Below are 19,546 nucleotides of genomic sequence, written 5' to 3' on the forward strand. Positions count from 1 at the left end.
TGAATTTGCCACTGCAATAATTTTTAAGATGGCGGCAGACAATTGATAGAGACTTTCTATTGTTGGACCAAATATGAAAGTATTTGAAATGATTATTAAACTCTATAAACTATACTTTCATATTGTGCCGTATTTAGACCTCATCAAGCAAACATTTGATTTGTTTCTAAGGAAAACACAGACAAAAACGCGATACAAATCGCTATCATCAATGGCTGCGCTCGTTGCAGCGGAAAGAAATAATTAACACAGATAATGCTTACTGAGAGAGGAATTAAAGTTACAAATAATTTTTCGCTCATATTTATAATAATTATGAACTCTATTTTCAAGTAATAATTAACAAATAATTACAGTTTCTTAACAGACCTCAGTTCGATATGCGTCCGCAACTTACAAAAGCCAACCAACAAGAGGTAAAAACAAAGGAAGACAAACGCAGATCATTAAAGGAATTTACAATTATCATTGTCATTGTATGATACACATCGATATGTCCAATTACATCACAGAATATTATGTAAATAATTAATATTCATAAGTTTCACTGTTTTTTCATACGTCGAATAGATAATGTTTATAACTGTTGAGGCATAATATCCTCTCGTCGCACTGTAGCCAAGCATTTATCACGTGGATGTTACATTATTCACTCCTTATTTTACCAACTAGCGGAGGCTACCATCATTATCTTCCATTACCGTTGTGTGCATGATTAATTAGCTGGTAGATAAGGAGGTGGTCGAGTGCATGTCTCGTTCTCATGCAAAATTTGTCTGAATTAAAGAGGTACAAACTCTTCTCCACCCTGGCACCTCCCAAGCTACGAATTAATTTCGGATATGCTACAAGAGATTTAAGTGGTAAAATATCACTGGCCACCCATGCAAATGAACAGGATGAGAAGGGAATTCACTGGAGAGCAGCTTCTTTCATTGCTGTTATTATTGGAGTTGATAATGGCATATGAGGACGTGCTCAAAAATAATGCCTCCTAATTTTTTGATGCTGTTCTCATTATGAGCTGAGGTGGCACATGTCATTCATGTTACCCTGTAGACATTCCCACTTCACTGACACAGGTTTGCAACCCTCTCTGATGTGAACTGTAGCGCGTAACATTGTATTGTGTGACCTGTGTCGGTATGTGAGAAACAGCACAGAAAAAATCTTCCTGTCACATTAAACTGTGTGCCGGACGGAGACTCGAACTCGCCAGCTTTGCCTTTCGCAGGCAAGTGCTCTACCGACAGACCTACCCAACCACAGCTCTCGACTCGTCCTCACAGCTTCAATTTTGCCAGTACCTGGTCCCGTACCTTCCAAAATTCACAGAAGCTCTTCTGAGAACCTTGCAGAACTAGTACTCCTGGAAGAAAGGATATTGTGGAGACATGGCTTAGCCACAGCTTGTGAGATGTTTGCGGGATGCGATTTTCACTCTGTAGCGGAATGTGCTTTGATATCAGACTTCCTGGCACATTGAAACCGTGTGCCAGACCGAGACTCGAACTCGCCAGCTTTGCCTTTCGCAGGCAAGTGGTCTACCGACCTACCTAAGCACGACTAACGAGTCACAGGAGAGCTACTGTGAAGTTGAGAATGTAGGAGACGAGGTACTGGGAGAATTGAAGCTGTGAGGACATGTCGTGAGTCGCATTTGGGTAGCTCAGTGTGTGGACGGCACGGTAGCTTAGTGTGTTGGGTCAGAGGGTTAGTTAGCCTCTGTAACAGAATACTGAGTGAATGGATCAACGAAGAACCTAAATGGGTGTCATCGGACATCCACCCCGAACAAATTCAGCCCTAAAATAGAACAAAATGAGATCAACAGAAAATAAAAAGTCCGTAAAGCACATGCCCGCGAAAGGCAAAGGTCCCGAATTCGAGTCTCGGTCCGGCGCACAGTTTTAATCTGCCAGAAAGTTTCACATCTGCTCACATTCTGCTGCAGAGTGAAAAATCTCATTCTAGCACACAAAAATTCGTCCACATATGAAACACACTCTCCTTCAACATGACAATATCAGAACATACATGAGCGCAGAGACATCTGCAACAAGTGGACGCCTTAGTTTCACTGTCGTCAATCGTCCTCCATACTCTCTGCACTTGGTCCCACCAGTTTTTCGCCTGTTTGCAAAACTTAAAGAACACCTTCGAGCAGTTCACTTTGATAGTGATGACAAACGGTGCAAGCAGAGGGGATGTTGTAGCTCTGACAACTGAGGCAACATTCTGCAGTGACGGTGTCAACAAAATAATCTCTCAGGGAGAGAAATGTGTTCACCATCAGAGTGACTATCTTGAGAAATAAATAGGTAGGCACGAAAAATGAAGACAAGCTGTAAATGGCTCGCCTCAGTTTTGCCAGGCCGCACTTTCGAGTTTTTGAGGGTATGTTTATGAGCTGAAAATAAATGAAGTGGTATCTCAGTCTCGATCGCAGCTGACAATCTTCCCTACTTAGAGGTATTCCAATTTAATTCTTAGACTAGAAGGTGAAGCTCTTCCCATTGAAACATAAATTTATTATCTGGAGGAGACGGAAGGGCTACAGAACAGCTGCAGGGAACCATTAAAGCAGTGAGGTGGTTTAAGTAAGACAGATTTATATATTTCTTGGAAAGCTGTCGAGCAGAGGTGGAAGACAGGTTCCAGTAGGCAACAAGAGCCATTAAGATGTTAAATCGAGTTCTTTGGAATAATGCAATAGGGAATGAAAGAAGAGTATTCTGCAAACAATAGCTGAAAGTATACTAATATGTGGTGCAGGAGAATGGACCCTGGGGTATCGGCGGAGAAACAGAGTACAGGCAACAGTGACGGATGGATTAAAGAGGGCAGCTGGATATCCAGAACAGAGAGAAGAAGAAATTAGGAAGTTAGCGAGATAAACTACATGGAACATCCGTTAGGTTAAGGAAATAAGAAAAGAGATAACGGTTTTGTCATGTATGGCTAATGAAGCATGTACGACTGCGAGAACCACTCGTGGAATGACCCCTGCCAGGAAGAAGGAAGCGCGGACGATCTAGAGTAACATGGAGAGTGGGAACAACTGGAAAGATGAGGAACGAAAGTCTGAATGGGAAAGACTGCTGGTGAATTGGAAAACGAGGCAACTTCTGAAGGGATGAGGAGCCCTTAAAAGTAAGTAAGACTCAGGAAGGTGGTCAGGGCATACAATACTAGATAAAACACATTAAAGGCTTTTTTTCCTTTATTGTATTTCAATGCCCCATATGGGGCAGGCCGGCAGCAGTATATGAGCTTCTCTTCAGCCAAAAGTCATTAACTGTACAAAGGAAGACATTTGAAAGAACAGAAAGGAGAAAACATGGTGTACATATACATATAAATGGGGGGAACAATACGGAAGAAAACAGGCAAAAAGGGGGGCGACGGTAAAATGCAGAATAAAACCGTACAAAATTACAGCACACTAAACAAAACCACACACTGTATCATAAAACTATCGACAGAGGACATAGCTCATAACAATCACTGACAATAACACTATGTACAAATCTAGCACACAATTCAAATCACAGCTCTTGATGCACAGGAGAACAGTACCAAACACAAAACTGATGTAGTGCACTGATGATGATGAGCAAACACAGAGAATCTGGCAGGGGCATGCAGACGAGGAAGGAGGGAAGAATGGTGGGATGGGAGGAGAGGGGGAGGAAGGAAGAAGGAGGGGAGGAGAGGGGTCGAGATGGGTGGGCGGCGCGCTTAAGAGGGCTGGGGAGGGAAGGTCGTGGGAGAGAAGCAGTTGAGGGTGGGGATCGGGGACTAAGGGAGGGAAGGAGAAAAATCCGCTCTGGGAGAAGTAGGGGAGGGGAAAATGTGGTCCCAAGGGATGGGGGGGGGGGAACAAGGCCCAGTTACAGTTGCAAGGAAGGGTAGATGTCACGGCGAAGTTCAACATCCGGGAGGGGGATGGAAATTGCCCTGATGAAGGAGATGGAGGGTGTGGAGGTGTAGAGAGGGAAGGATACAGCGATAGAGGCATAGCAACGGGCGGGGGTTGGTCAGGAAGGAGGTAACCAGGGAGTAGGGGGGATTAAGCCTGTGGACAGTGTAAAGGATGCAGAGATGTTGGGGGAAAAGGAGGAGGTTGGGGAAGTGGATGAGGCCATACAAGAGCCGTGTGGGGGAAGGAAGGTGGATATGGAAGGCAAGGTCAAGCGCTTGGAGAGCTAGTGCGTTTTCTGGCGCCGGTTTCCATAGATCGTCATTTTGATCTTCAATGCTTATTTGTTTTCTACTCATCTTTGGCGGCGCTGATTTAGCGGCAGTGCTTGCGCTCTGCTGGAGAGATGTGTCAGGATGGGCGGTGAGTGAGAGTCACGTGGGACTGTGTACGTAGACAAGACGGCAAGAGGACGAGTCGGACAACGAAGGAACGGGGCCAGCGGCTATGGCGTGTTGAGTCGTGAGTGCAGATCCACTGCCCATCGTGATTTGGTTTTCCTAGAGGTCGGAAGGATAAGTTCCTTCGATTCTGTTATAAGCTACAACGGCCGATTGAACTGGAGTTGCTGAGTTGCTTCAGTGAGTTTCATGAGGCTTAATTGAATATGCCAGTGTACTAAAAATCCTTTGGAGTTGTTGTAGTTGTTTATCACCTACCTCGGTATCGTGACTAACTGTCTTGACGTCAGTTAAGGAAGTGTGGCCGTGCCCAACCAACCGATATGAAGTAACGTTAAAGACAAAGCTAGAAGTGCAACGAGTACTGAGTAAGTCCGGCTCTGGCGTTTCAAGACACACCGAGATACGTCCTCTATTATACCTTGTAGTTCATATGGTAGTTTGGAGTGAAAATGTGCGCCGAGATAATTCTTGTCATCTTCACTTTAGGGCATGATTTTTAGCGAACTTGTGAATTGAAGTTTAAGGGCTGGCACTGGCCAAGTAACTCACGGAGGCTAATTTGTTTCTCTTCAGTTGTATTGATCACCTGTTCTCTAGATAAGATTGTGCAGTTTATGTCTCAGAATATAGTCTGCCGTTGATGTGTGCTGTGTTACAGATAATTCGCAGCGGTCCTTGCGAGCATACTGGGAGCAGAGCACCACGGGGGCAGAGAAGTATTTATTGCACTGTCTTCTGCTTTTCATCTTGGGTTATGTTGTTACTGTTGCGTGATTCCATCTTTCTGTTGGAGAATTATAGCATCCGAAGTTCAATTGCAGTGCAAAGTTGAGTACATTTCTATGTCACTTCCTGTCTCTTGGATCTCTTGTATTGATCTGAATCCTTGGTCTGCTTTAGTCTATCGCTAATTCACACGCAATATTGAAGCGACTTTATTTTAGGGGTATTGTCATATGGTCATGCTCGGAAAGTTGGCTAGCCAAACCTTAAAAGATCTGTGATCTTACCCTTAATCTGTTCCTTAGCTGATTGGAAGTAATGCTAGTTCTGATGGGAATTGTATCGACATTTGTAGTATTTAAGTAAAGCTTTACGTGAGTATATTCACCTAGTCATATTCAGATTTCAAGTTTTATGGGTCTTTTTCCGGTTAAAGTAATTTATTTGTTATTTGTCCAAGTGATCTGGCCTTGTAAGGCAGTCTCCTGTATTATTGTGATTGTGATTTTATAAAGCTTTTGTTTGTAATAAAATATGTACAACGGATTACTGTCGTGATTTTTGTGTCAGTACCATTACCACATTTCAATGGTAGCAGAGCGACCCTTCCTCGGGGATAGTTGCAACGCTTATAGATTGATGATGTTGTAGTTGTTATGTTTTGCCCTAAATTTTATCTGATTGGTGGGCTCCTTCCGCATTACTGCTTGGTTGCTGTTTTCAAAATTTCCTTATCACCATGGCGAGTCGGATCTGGCCCGGCATTGCGTATCTGCGTCGGGAGCACCTAGTGCACGAGTTGCGTATACGGAATATGTCGACAGAGGGCAGCGTAGCCGGTGTGTCGGCTCGACTGCGCACGGCGGTCAGCGCTCCTTTGTTGTTGCCACCCGACGTCTTCTCTAATCAGAGTGAGTCTCTTTCTCGACTTCCCTTACTGAGTTGGCATCTACCGTTTCCGTTTTTGAAACTGACCCTCCCACTCCTAAACATGTGGCCCATTACAACTATTGTCTTGTAGGTTTGCCGGCTATAGGCGTGTCCGCCTCGGTCATTGATTTGTTTAACCGTTTAAAGGATGAAGTACAGGTTTGGCTTGCACGCCTCCTGGCGTTGTCTTTTGGAGGTGGGGGTGATGGTTCCGAACTGTGCAGTCCAGTTTCAGGGTCAGGCACCAGAAGGGATGGAATGCAGTCAGTAAGAGATGCGGGCGTGGTATTGGCTAATCGGTTCTCTAAGTTACCTCATCCTCTCCACAGTTTGTTGCAAGGTATTCCGGAATTGACAGTAGAAAATTTAGATCAGATTGAATAATTTTTATGGGTGACCGTTTAATTGCAAACCCATGGTGAGGCGTTACGTGTCCCGCATTCTGTTTTGTTGGCCGCTTTGTACCCACTAAAGAAAGGAGTGCTTAGTTCACTTATGGCAGAAGTGTTGCAGGATAAGGGTTCGTTAGTTCAGCTCCGATAACGTGTGGTAGATAGTAGGTTGTCGGAACGTATGAGGGTGGCGATAGAACAGAAGTTTTATTGGCGCGTTCAGGCTAGTGGTGAGAGTATATGTCAGTATTTTGAGAGCATACGTCTAGCGGTAGTCGCTCTGGGAATGCCTGTTTCGGAACAGGCTTTTGTTGCGCACATCATGGAGGGAATACGCACCCAGAATCGCTTACACTTTGTTTTTGCCGAAAGACCGAGCAGTTTCAAGCAGTTACTAGACTTAAATACCGCGGATGCGTTAGCGTTCGTAGATGGTCAGCGGGAAAACTTAGCGCACGGAACGGGATCCTCGTTTGGAGTCGAACCACAGGTGTCTCATAGTAGGGGGAACATGCCTACTCCTCGACGCTGTTACCGGTGTGGCGCTTCTGACCATCTTGTACGACAGTGTCCTGTACAGAGCCGTGAACGCGCGTCTCAATGACGCCAGGGTATGGGAGGGGGGAATCAACGGTGGCGCGGGAATTGGCCAGTATATTGCCGTATTATAAGCTCACCCCGTATCTGTCACCTCCCTTACGCCTGCGCGCGTCTAGGTGAGGAACCAATCTGCGCCCTCCTCGACTCTGGAAGTTCACGATCCCTGGTTGATAAGCAGTGGTATCTCCAGTTTCGGCGTTTATGCCGATTTTCTGATTTGCACCCCACCAAGTATAGATGTGGGGTTGCCAATGGGCAGAAGTTGCCCGTCTTGGGGGACGTGAGAGTTATCTATTCAAGGCTTTTCATGGGCGGTTTCTTTACTTGTACCCGAGATGCTGAGTACCCCGCTTATTTTTGAGTGTAACCTTATCCAAGCGGCCCAGTTGGTGTTAGACTATTCAGGGGGCTGGTTGTATTTCAAGTTTCGGTCTGATAGGAAAATCACCTTTTGCAGTTGTAATCGTGGGGTTGCTGTACACGCACTTACGGAGTACACGGAGCAAGTTGATGTACCGCACTTGGAGCCTGATCAGGCCCATCAAGTAAGGTGTTTACTTGATAATTATTCTGAGGTTCTCGCGACCAGATTGAGGATGACGCATGTAACTGAATATAATATACAGCTTACTGATAATATCCCAGCGCGTCATGCGCCTTATCGCCTTTCACCCCCTAAAATGGATCTGTTATGTGCTAAGACTGATCGCATGTTGCAGGACGGAGTTATAGGGTATTCCACCTCTCCTTATGCCTCTCCCGTTTTCCATGTTCCGAAGGGTCAAAGTGGGCATTATCGAGCAGTGGTCGATTATCGAAACTTGAATCAAAAGATCATGTTACAATCCGTTCTCTTACCGGATCTCCATAATTGTTTTACTTGGTTTCATGGTGCCACTATTTTGACTGTCCTGGATTTGAACCAGGCTTACTATCAGATTCCCCTTACTGAAGGTTCCAAACCAGTCACGTCATTCTGCAGAATCTGGAATTTATTCGAGTTTCACCGTGTTCCTTTCGGTTTGGCTACGGATGCGGCAGTCTTGTCTCGACTCTTGGATAATGTTCTACCAGACCTCGAGTTTAAGTGTGTTGATGATTTAGTAATCTGCAGTAGTTCATTTAAGGACCATCTGGAGCACCTGCGTTTAGTCTTTTATTAGTAGCATTCCGCTGGCTTAACTCTGAAACCCTCCCAAGTTACCTTATGTAGCCCGCGTATATCCTTTTTAGGTCAACTGGTATCGGCTGATGGGGTGCGCATTGAACACGAGCGTACCAAAGTTACTAGGGAATTTCCACATCCTCGGGATAAGCAGGGAATCGCGCGTTTTATTGGGATGACTAACTTCTTTCGGAAGTTTATTCCCAATTTTGCTCGGCTTGCGGCACCCTTGAATGAATTGCGCAAGAAAATCAGCGTTTTCGTCTGGGGTTGCGAGCAGCAGGAAGCCTTTGATGCGCTCAAAACTGCACCTTAACGACGCCGAGCATAACTACTCTGTGTATGAGCGTGAGGCGCTGGCTGTTCCGTTTGCTTTGGAGAAATTGGCATTTTATCTTGAGCATCGCGAATTCATTTTAGAAGCGGATAATCAAGCCCTCAGCTGGGTGTTGGCCCGTCCCCGCAAGACGGATCATATTTCGCACAGACTCTGTGTCGCCAAGCCACCGAGGCCGGCCGCGGTGGCCTAGTGGTTCTAGGCGCGCAGTCCGGAACCGCGCGACTGCTACGGTCGCAGGTTCGAATCCTACATCGGGCATGGATGTGTGTGATGTCCTTAGGTTAGTTAGGTTCAAGTAGTTCTAAGTTCTAAGGGACTGATGACCACAGATGTTAAGTCCCATAGTGCTCAGAACCATTTGAACCATTTTTTTGGCCACCGAGAGCTGCTGCATAACGATTTGATTCACGGATCCAGTTATATGGCTCCTTCCGTGTATAGCGATTTTACGACTATGGCCTGTGGGGCCTGAAGATGGCATCAATGTAATGCCGAAAGTGGTAGCAAATAAGAACTTCATAAAATAAACTTGTACAATACCACTGGCTGTTGGTAAATTATTGCATCAAGAGATGGCTATGTCATCGTCTTACGTGACAGCATAATATAGTCGCATATACCAGCTGAAAACAGCGACGTCTATATGTGAGTAATATTTCTATCTTCTGCTCAAGACAATGAAGAGACAACCTGTAATCTGACTTGTTATAGGAATTGAACTGTAGTCGAGAGCGAATAAGACACTCTTAGCTGTCGCTTCGGGATTTTAGGTTATAGCAGAAAACATATATATTGTGCGCATCCCACTAATAAAATACGGAACAGAGCTGTAGATGCTCTCAAGTAAAAGCAGAGTAGGTTTCCGTAACTTATATAATGTTTAAAAAGTTTCGATTGTGCTGACCCACAGTCATGCAACATTTTTTGATAGAGTAAACTACCATTTTACTGTGTATTACTGTATCTATCTTCTGTACTATCTAATTTCGGATTTAATGTAATTAACGAGTACAACGCTAGAAGTTCCTGGAACTTTTAGAACTGCACTCGATAATGGCGTAAAAGCCAGAATCTATATAGTACAGAAGATAGACACGGTCTGGTAGTAAAGGTGAAAACATTTCTTTAAAATCCGCACATTTAGACTAGGAATGGTTATTCAACAGTACAGCAGAGCAGATACAGAGAGCGTAACATCGGACCACGTCGGTTTGATCTCCAAAGGCAGATCAGAAGCCGCCTCATGTCTGTGAACAGGTCGTAGGCCAATCAGTTCCGGAGCCTCGGTGGGTGATGCCTGCACTGATTCCACTGCCTCAGTAAGTGCTTGCACACCGATCCAATAGTTCTCAGTCTCTATACTGGGTTACGAAGATTCCACTGTCGCTGTTTAGTGCCCTCTTACGTAGCAGGCCGGACTCTCACTTCGGTGTTCCCTTGTTATCATTTCCTATTCACTGGATTTTAGTAAACCCAAAAGAAATTTCGGCCAGAGTGTCCATAGCCAAGACTACCAACACTAGATGAGCGCAGTCGCAAGAGAGTCGTATGGCTGCAGCAATTGGCCCGAAGAGAAGCCAGCAAAATGGCAGCGGCGTTTTATGACCTAATAGTGCCCAGTCTCCAGTGAGCTTCTGAGACCGAAAAACGGTCTAGCGCCAGCTTCTGGGCGGAGCCGTCGCCAAGATCTACCTGCCTTCACAGATATTGCACATTTTTTCTTGGGGGTTTTATCAAGAAAAAACGTAAAGGTTACTGCAGCATTGAAGAAATCCTCTCAAAATGACCACAATCAAAATCAGATTCCTGTACATTGTTCCTCAGTACGTCTTGAAACTGTCTGTTATGACCTTCTTTCTCTGTGAATTCTTAACCAGGGCTCAATTTCGGTCTCAAATTTAGGGAGCCTTGAAACGAGTTGATAACGGGATAGTTAAATTCAAGAACGAATAGTAGCCACGAGCGGGTACAAGACCTGCAATAGTATGTATGGATTATTGATTTTTCGGGTTCTAATTTTTGTGTTAGGCGCCGAACATGACGAAGCTCGTTATGGTCGTAGTATTACTTCTGGTATCGTTTCCTGTCTTTCCTGTTGCATTGGCACACGTTTAATTTTTCCAATGTGATAATTTTTGGAGAGGTTTGTGTGAGGAAGTAATGTGTTGTCTTTCACAGATTCTCCTAATTTGAAAAGTGAACATCCTCGTGGCTCATAACTGCACTTTTGCAGCGTCTGCGACTGGTGAGTAGCTCCATGACGCTTACTGATTGAACCAGTGGCGACATACGCCGTATTCTTAGGATCTCTGTCTCCTCTAGTTAAGCCAACATGCTAAGGGTTGAGGATGAATAACACTCAAAATTCATCGAACAAGAGTCTTTCTTTCGTACTCTGGTATCTTTTGTTCCATATTATATCTCTCCGGACGATTACTCCGAGAAATTTAACTTTTCTTGCTGTTTCCAGTGATTTATCGCAAATGGATTTATCTTTTTCTTATTTGCGTCACATGGGTGATATTTATGTACGATGACGTCCAACTGCAGTCCTCCAGAGATATTTGATGATCCTCAGTTAATATTTTAGCAATTGCTGTTTTCTGGTGTTGCATAATCATACAATGAACAGCATAGTCAGCTAACAAGCCGATATGTTAATTCTAAAGGGTGTTCTAAAAACTGCTGACATTCTTAAGTAATACAGTACTTCTCAAATCTAGAGAAAAGACTTACAAACCGCACCCGGAAACAAATTATTACTGAGATATGAGCCATTCCACTGACGTAGGGAACAGTAATCATTCAGGGGTATTGACATCCTTTGCTCAGTTTCTTCAGGTTTGTCGCAGTACTTAGTCCTCCTTCATGCTGTTCGCAGATGTAGCTGATGCCTGTCTCCTACATCAGTCATTTTGTATGGGCTTTTCCTAGGTTATTCTGTCTAATTATCGATTGCTGTTTAAGATCGAAGTTTTGTCTAATTTTGTCTTGTGCATTGTCCTGTAAGAATACGGGTCTCTTCCTTTTGAACACCTTATATACACAGAACGTACCGGGAATACGTTTTTTTTTACTTTGTGTCCAATAATGTTTCTAGAAACTTCATGCTCATATTCGAACAGTTGACCTGCTGGCCAGGGCAAAATACGCATTAATCACTCACTCTGGCCACATGTACTTGGAGGTAATAACCATCCTAAAAACATACAACTTTTAATATCTTTAATTCTTAGTCAGCAAATGACGTAAGTATTGATGTAATGTTGTTCAGTACACAGTAAACAGTTACCAACTAAAAGATATACACTATGTATCTCGAATAGTAGTAGCCGTATAATACTCTAGGGATACTTCCGAAGTTACTTGAACATTCGTCGACTTCATCTCTTTTAGGCCGACATGTTGGAGTCTGTCTGCAAGAAAGTTTTGAATCAACTCAAGAAGCTGGTCTGACATTAAGCTACTATTTCGTACACAATGCGGTAGTATATAATATTACTAAATGTCTTCCGAATGTAAAACAACATGACTTCAACCTGGGTATCGTCGTATGCAGCGATTTGGATATCATGAACCAACTGACAGCTGAGTTCCACGACCATCTAATCACCGTTGTCTTAGTTGCTAAAGATTGTGCAGAGAAACTGCAACCAGTAATGAAACTGAAAGCTTCGTAGTCCATTGTGTTACATTTTGTAGGTTCGCTCGAACATTAAATGCTGGTCCGGTACGTATCTCGATCTCATCGTTGACTCGACCCGAGACCACAGTCTTCGGTTTGGTCATGTTCTGGACTGCATTCTTATTGTCATCCCTGTACTGGTCTATGACGAAAACTTCCTAAGTACATTCACCGATGCCCTGAAATGAGTCATCGTGAAAAATTCAACACTGACAGTCTATCGTCTGTGTTTCAACTGTTTCGAAGCATCTGAGGACTGTTTTCTGCGAAACAGTTACAGATGCTGCTCTTTGCAGAAATCAGCTTTGTAGAATTTAACTTTAGTAAAAACTCCACTTTTCCGCAAACGAAAGCGCAAATACATCAAATAGATTAAAGTCAACTTCACTGGTTTCCACTACTTTCAATCATTTGCAAATTCGGAACTAAAGGTACTTCTCATCGCTAAGGATTGATAAGTTATTTTTCGTAATAATATCTTTATCATCATGTATAGTAACAATTCAGTTTTTCTCTTTCCATTTGTCACGTTACATATTTGTTTTAACTATCTAACAACAGACCAGTTCATTGTAATATGGAATCTTACATGCATCAAACGTATTTGAGTAACGAACATTACTAAGAACAAGTGTATATCACTCATACTAATACAGCAAAAATATGACGGCGGAGCGATTGTTGTATACTCATATGATGAATGATACGTATGTACCGTGTAGATTATACACGTTTCAGTCACGATAATGTGACCGTCGTCTATGTTCAACGTCAGCAAGTAACAATAACACAAGGGCGGTAGATGGAACTAGTAGCAGTGGACGGTATATAAATCGTGACGGAGGAGACGAGGAAACAGTTCGGTCGTTTCTGTAATGCGGGTACGGCGCGGTTTATCTAACTTCCAAAACGGTACGATCGTTGGCTTTCGGCTGACAGGTGGAAGCATTTCCGAAAAGACTAAGTTTTTAAACCGTTCTTGTGCCGCTTTGGTTGAAGTATACCGTGCGTGGCAAAATGGCGCTAACCAAAAGCGATGCCGAGGCCATTGTGGTGCACTGCGGGCTGCATATGACTGGCGTTAACTATGGCTGTGAAGATCTGTGGGCGAATAGTTGTACAACTGTTGAACAACTGACCGGCCAGAAGAACCAAAGGGCTGCTAACGACCTTCCCTCAACGACCGTTCAGTGAACGTTGCTGTATATGGGCCTCCGCAATGGGGGCTCTTTGATGCAACCACGACGATGAAAGTTGGAATTTGCACCAGTATCGCAACCGGACGTCCACTGACTGGGGACAGATGCCTTTTCCGATGAATCACGTTTTATGTTCCATCGACCTGAAGGCAATCACTCTGCAACAATCGCCGGAAGGGTCCAGGCAGGAGGAGGCAGAGTTATTGTATGGGCATTCCCTGGGTAATCCCGTCATTCTGCAAGGCACAGTGCATCAACACAAGTACGCGTCTATCCATGGGGACCATGTCCATCCATACATGCTGTGTGTTTATCCTCGGCATTATGACGCTTACCAGTTGGATAATGAAACTTGTCGCAGAGCTTGCTGAGTACGTAGGTATTTCGAAGAGCACCAGGATTAGATTTCCGTGGCCCCTTGTGACTAAACTCCCCTGATTTAAGCCACCACACTCGGCCTGTTCTCAACATGTATCGACAAAAGTAGCATAGATGATCACGGCACTGAGGTCCATATGGGTCCTCATCCCTGTCGGTATGTGCCAGAACCTCACTGACTCTCTTTCGGCACTGCAAAAGGAGGTTATTAAGTCTTTTGACAGGTGGTCACTTTAAGAAGACTGAAGAGTGTATTACGTAGCTACAGTAAGGAATTCAAATATTTTAACTAGCGGAATGGATACAGAAGAAGCTATACGTGGATCTGAAAGTGTACAATGCAGCCTAGAAAACTAATTTAGAGATAATAAACTACGAAAAACAAACATCACAAACTTTAAAAGAAAAGGACCAAATTGTAATAAGTTAATATTAAAAATAAAAAAATAAAAACAAATTCCAGTTAGTACCACGTGTAAAATTTCTCATAGTACAGAACAGTGATATATGCATAAAGACCAATGAAAAACAACGAACAAGCCGCAGATCATAATTGAAACTGGTCAAAATATTTACAGTTTTATCAGCCAAATAAAGAGCATCACTCTCTTCAGTAGTGAGGAGATATCCATATTATTCCTGAAATGAATTTATGTATTATTGCAAGGAAACCAAAAATTGTGATGAAAGCACAAGAAAAATATTTTTATATGTGTAAATTTTAATGTAAGGGAAGTGGTCACACGCGGTGGACAAGAACTGAAAACACTGTGATATACCATAAACGTATTATGCTGTAGCTTACGCTACAAATGTAGTAAGCTGTAGAATACAATGTGTAATTGTTACTGTATAATCAAAATATGTGTCATTGTACAACACGTATCAACTGCAATACATAAAATGGCAAAATAAATGAATAAATTGGTGAATCTGAATGGCCCTATCCTGCGCGACGTTTCTGCGGATATAAAACCCAATAACCCGAGAACGAAACGAGGCATTCTTCTGCTCTATATTGTGTATAAAATATAAATATCTTACCTACGATTCACTCACAGCACTGTATTAGTGGAAATGAACCGTAGTCAAACTTTAGCCGACGCGTTCTTCACTCTTTATTTAATCTGATGCTGCGCAATAAGTATGAAGGATAACGAAAAGAAATTCAGATATCAGACTGTAAGACGAGCAAAAATCAATTTTTTCGATCAAACAGTTTTTCATATATCGGATGACAAGTATTTCGTATCAGCCGGAGCACCGTCTCTCAGTACTGGCACCAGTATTTGCGGAGCAATACAGCCAAACCAAAACAGCCTCAGCACGGAATGCACAGAAATCGTCTGTAGCAGATAAATGACTATCTTTCACTTGTGCTGATCCGAAAGGGTGGTCCTATCTCTGGAAAGTGTGAAATTGTGATGAGAGGCAGGCACCAACGACATCTAAACGATATATTGGATAATAAGTTGCTTGTTGAGCGATGAGATCACAATGCGATACTGCAAATCTACAGGATGGGATTACTTTGTGGAGGACCGCCAGTGGAACAGCTTACAGACAATCTTCAAAGGAAATCTCCTGTTCCTTTACTCACGAACGACCCCTCAACATCCGGCGCTTAGAAAATTACAAGCTGACATTCAAACAACGTTACTACGAATGTAGAGGATTAACTAAGGTAAATAGCGATAAACAAAGCGCACTCTGTAAAGGTTCTCTCTCAGAGGAAACCTTCTTTATTCGCAGAAGCTTTAACACAGAGAAAGGCACATGCCGTATAAGATGCTGAAATATAGATCGATGAACGCTTTGACGATGGAGGTGAAACTCGACATCATATCCAGTGACGTCACAAGTTTACTGAAAGACACCATTCTGAGAAGTCCCTTATATCGGCATACTGAAACTGTCGGGTGTTGCCTAGAGGGACGCTTGATCGCGAAACCCGTAGGAAGCAACGGTGTGCACATGTCGCTCGTTCCTACAGAAATCGAAGGCGCTCCTAGACAGTTAACCGATAACATGGTATCGTGACAAACTGCAGGTAGCTTTTCTAACAGGTTCTTATTTCACAAGCTCTGTTGTCATACTGAGGACGCCGATTAAGGTGAGTTAAATAAATTGCTGTTCAAACTGTATTTCTAGTAACGTAGCACCGCCAATGTCTGGTACAGGAGCCAGCGACTCACCCTGAGATTTACAGACAGCGCGATGCTGTCGCACAGAAGATTAAAATCCAGCTCCCAAACTTTCTCGCAGCCCGCTCTGCGACTTCGATACTGTACCGCTGATGGACTTTCGAAGAGAGTGCCGCCGAACGCGGTGGACCTACGATTCAGTAACCCGTGGCCCTCCTTCGCCACAGACCAGCCCAAAAACCGCCGTAAACGCGTCGCCGGGTGTGCGTGACTGCACGCCACGCCGAAATGAGCAGTGAAAAGCCATCCAGTGTCTCATGGAGTTATCTGGAATCGCCGACCACTTACCTCCTCTCAGTATTCCTCCTCACATTCTAATTACCTGAAATTGTTGGCTGGAGGGCGATCAATGAATTCGGTGTAAACAAAGCTAGGGATATGAAGTTTTTATTGTCATGATGGCGTGTAGGTACACTCGATGTGAAGTATACCCACACGCGATGAAGACGATAATAACTTCTACTCTGTAGATTTCCTTAAGCATCCTCGAACTGGTTTATATTCAGAACAATGTTGGCAGGGTCGCCACTGCGGCGTTCTTTCTGTTGGGAAGTAAATATTATAACTAGTGTTTGAAATCTGGTTTCGCAGGACACAGCGGATCAGGTTGTGGTTGTGGAAAGGGACCAAAATCAGTTACTGTCAGTTGCTCAAAACACACAAACTTTATTTTCCTAAGAACACTTAATCACACATGCCCTTAAAAGGATTCAAAACAATACTGCTGAAATCACGAACACAAGTTATTACAATTGCCTTAAGGTGTAGACGCAGCTGAAAGACTTACTTAAAAAAGAAAATCTTACGTAAATATTCGGCAGAAGGCCACACACTGGACGCAAAAAACTGAGGCTTAAGGCATGCTTAAGAAAAAATTGCAATAGCGAAGACAATTTAAAAAGGTTTTAAACAAGTGAAATTTCAAATTTTAATTCAAGACGGCTGAAGGCCTTACCTTAAAAATATTTGACATAAGAACTCGGCTGAAAGCCACATACTGAACATAGAACAACACACGGCTTAAGGCCTGTATAACAAGGATTTGCGATACAGCAAAATTCACCTTTCCTTAAAAAAAATTAGTTCAAACAAGAATCTTCAAAGTTTTAACTTAAGACGGTTGAAGGCCTTATATTAAAATTAATACAAACTAATTAATAGGCGGCTGAAGGCCTCGCATCGTACTTGAGACAGAAACGGCAATCCAAAAGCAACAGAACATAGGTGCTCAGAAGTGTTCCAAGGGTCGGCCTGAGGAGGTAACTCTAACGTAAGGTTAGGTGCGAAAGGCAGCCAAGAATAAAATTAAGTAATCAGATGGCAACCCGACCCAGATGGCAACCCGACCAACAACATTATCAATTCCGCTGCGCCGACCAACGGCACGACAACGGAAAATATCGGCAGAGGACGAAGATACCATTAGCACTATGTCTTCAAGACTGGCGTCTAACAACAGGCAAGGCACAATAATCACTAAAACTTATGAACAGCACCAAAGGGTGTCAAACTACACGCGGTACGACAGCGTCAATCCGGCGAGGAAAAACACACTGCGGAACACTATCCTAATGCCCTCGCCGCGACTTCCTCCCTGCACTGTCCCAACCGACTGACTGCCTACCTCAGTACACAGACAGCTTTACCATAACTGCTCTGTCGAAATTACAGAAGCTAGATACAGTTCAAAGAAAACACTTCCACAAGAACTCGAACAATCGTAAAAGCAATCACTGTGGAACAACCAGGACGAATGAGAAGTCGACACACACAGTGAACCCGAAGCGGTCGGCGACCAAATATATGTCGTCCAATGAGACGACCGATGGAACGAACAACCAAGGCCGTCCCCACTCATGTCATGTGTGTCAGCAACAGTCGGGAGAGTCTTCGCTGTCCGGACCTCACTGCAGCTCCATCCCGACTCAACTCCATGTCCGTTTGGAACTCGGAGACACGGCGACACGGGCACACTGGCTAGGACCCAACCATGCAGATGTAACACTTGCCCATTGGCCACCCGACATCTCTGCACAAAGAAGGAACCGACCCACAACCGGCAAGATGACCATATGACGAGGCTAAAAGACCAAATACACGTCGCTCGATGTGACGATCGACCGAACGACCAACCAACGGTCGTTCCCCGCTCCAGTCTCCTTCCGTCGTAATGTCCATGTGTGTCGCAAGCGGTCGGCGAGTACAGGCTGTCCGGACCTCATTGGCGCTGCGTCCCGACTGAACCCTCGACACACGTCGAGCTGGAAATACTAGCGGTCGCTTCAAAGATAATACGACAGTGCTCTTATCGATACGCGCTGCTGCTGCCACTCTCGGGCAGACAAGCCAGCAACTTAGTGACGCCACTAAATTGAATAAAAAACGAGGCGACTGTTCCGTAAAGAGAAGCTGTCAAGCAAGAAACGGCATGAACACGAGCCGCGCACGGCGCTGTGTTAGAAATTCAGTTCACTTAACCACCTTTCAGAATATCGACAAACAAAGATCCGGAACCTTGGTTCAAATGGCTCTGAGCACTATGGGACTCAACTGCTGTGCTCATAAGTCCCCTAGAACTTAAAACTACTTAAACCTAACCTAAGGACATCACACACATCCATGCCCGAGGCAGGATTCGAACCTGCGACCGTAGCGGTCGTGTGGTTCCAGACTGTAGCGCCTTTAACCGCTCGGCCATTCCGGCCGGCGATCCGGAACCTGATCCAAATATTTTGATAAGGCCCAATAATTAGAATTTATTGTAGTCATTATACAAATGTTCTCGTTTGACTGCGAGGAGTTACAGTTTACGGGAATCTAAACTACTCGCAATTTGATTAACGTCCTACATGCACTGAGGTTGTAATGTTTCCGAAAAGTTGCTAACTACACTGCGCAACAGAATTAAAGAATAATTTTTCTGAAACCCCGTAATTCTCAACCATTTCTACGCCTGAGTTTGAAATTTGGCTCGAAGACCTTTCTCTATAATGGTGCAAAAGCGTGGCGTCCTGCCACGTCGTCCTCTGCCTCGACGACGGTTAAAATGGAAATATCGACACATACGAAGAAAAGACCTCAGTTAAAAAGTTCATGTGACGTGTTACGTGGGTTAATGATGTCACATTGGGACCAAGCTTCACTAGAATTCTGTCCAACGTCACCGTGGATAAGTCACACGATGAGAAGTTCATGACAGCCCCCTTACCAAAAATTAACCCATATTTTGAGGTCTCTGAGGTGGAGCTCAGAAACGTGACGCACAACGTTGAAGTGACGCGGATTTCTTATGGGTAGCTGAGAAAAACATTCCGACACACCACCGCCCAGAAACGGAACGAAAAGGCCTCAGGGGGTGCCTAAACCGGCGTCAATATATACACCCCTTTCCCTTTAGCTTTGTTTCCATACTTTGAGAAAACGACACTTCGCAGTGCAACAGGACGACGTTGCTACAATATTTGGTACTTCTAACACCTTGGGACGTTTCACCTTAAACGTGAGGTGGCCCCTTTTGAAGCGCAGCGCTACCAAAATTTTTGCT

The sequence above is a fragment of the Schistocerca serialis genome, chromosome 4 (genome assembly GCF_023864345.2).
Source record: "Schistocerca serialis cubense isolate TAMUIC-IGC-003099 chromosome 4, iqSchSeri2.2, whole genome shotgun sequence".
Classification (NCBI taxonomy): domain Eukaryota; kingdom Metazoa; phylum Arthropoda; class Insecta; order Orthoptera; family Acrididae; genus Schistocerca; species Schistocerca serialis.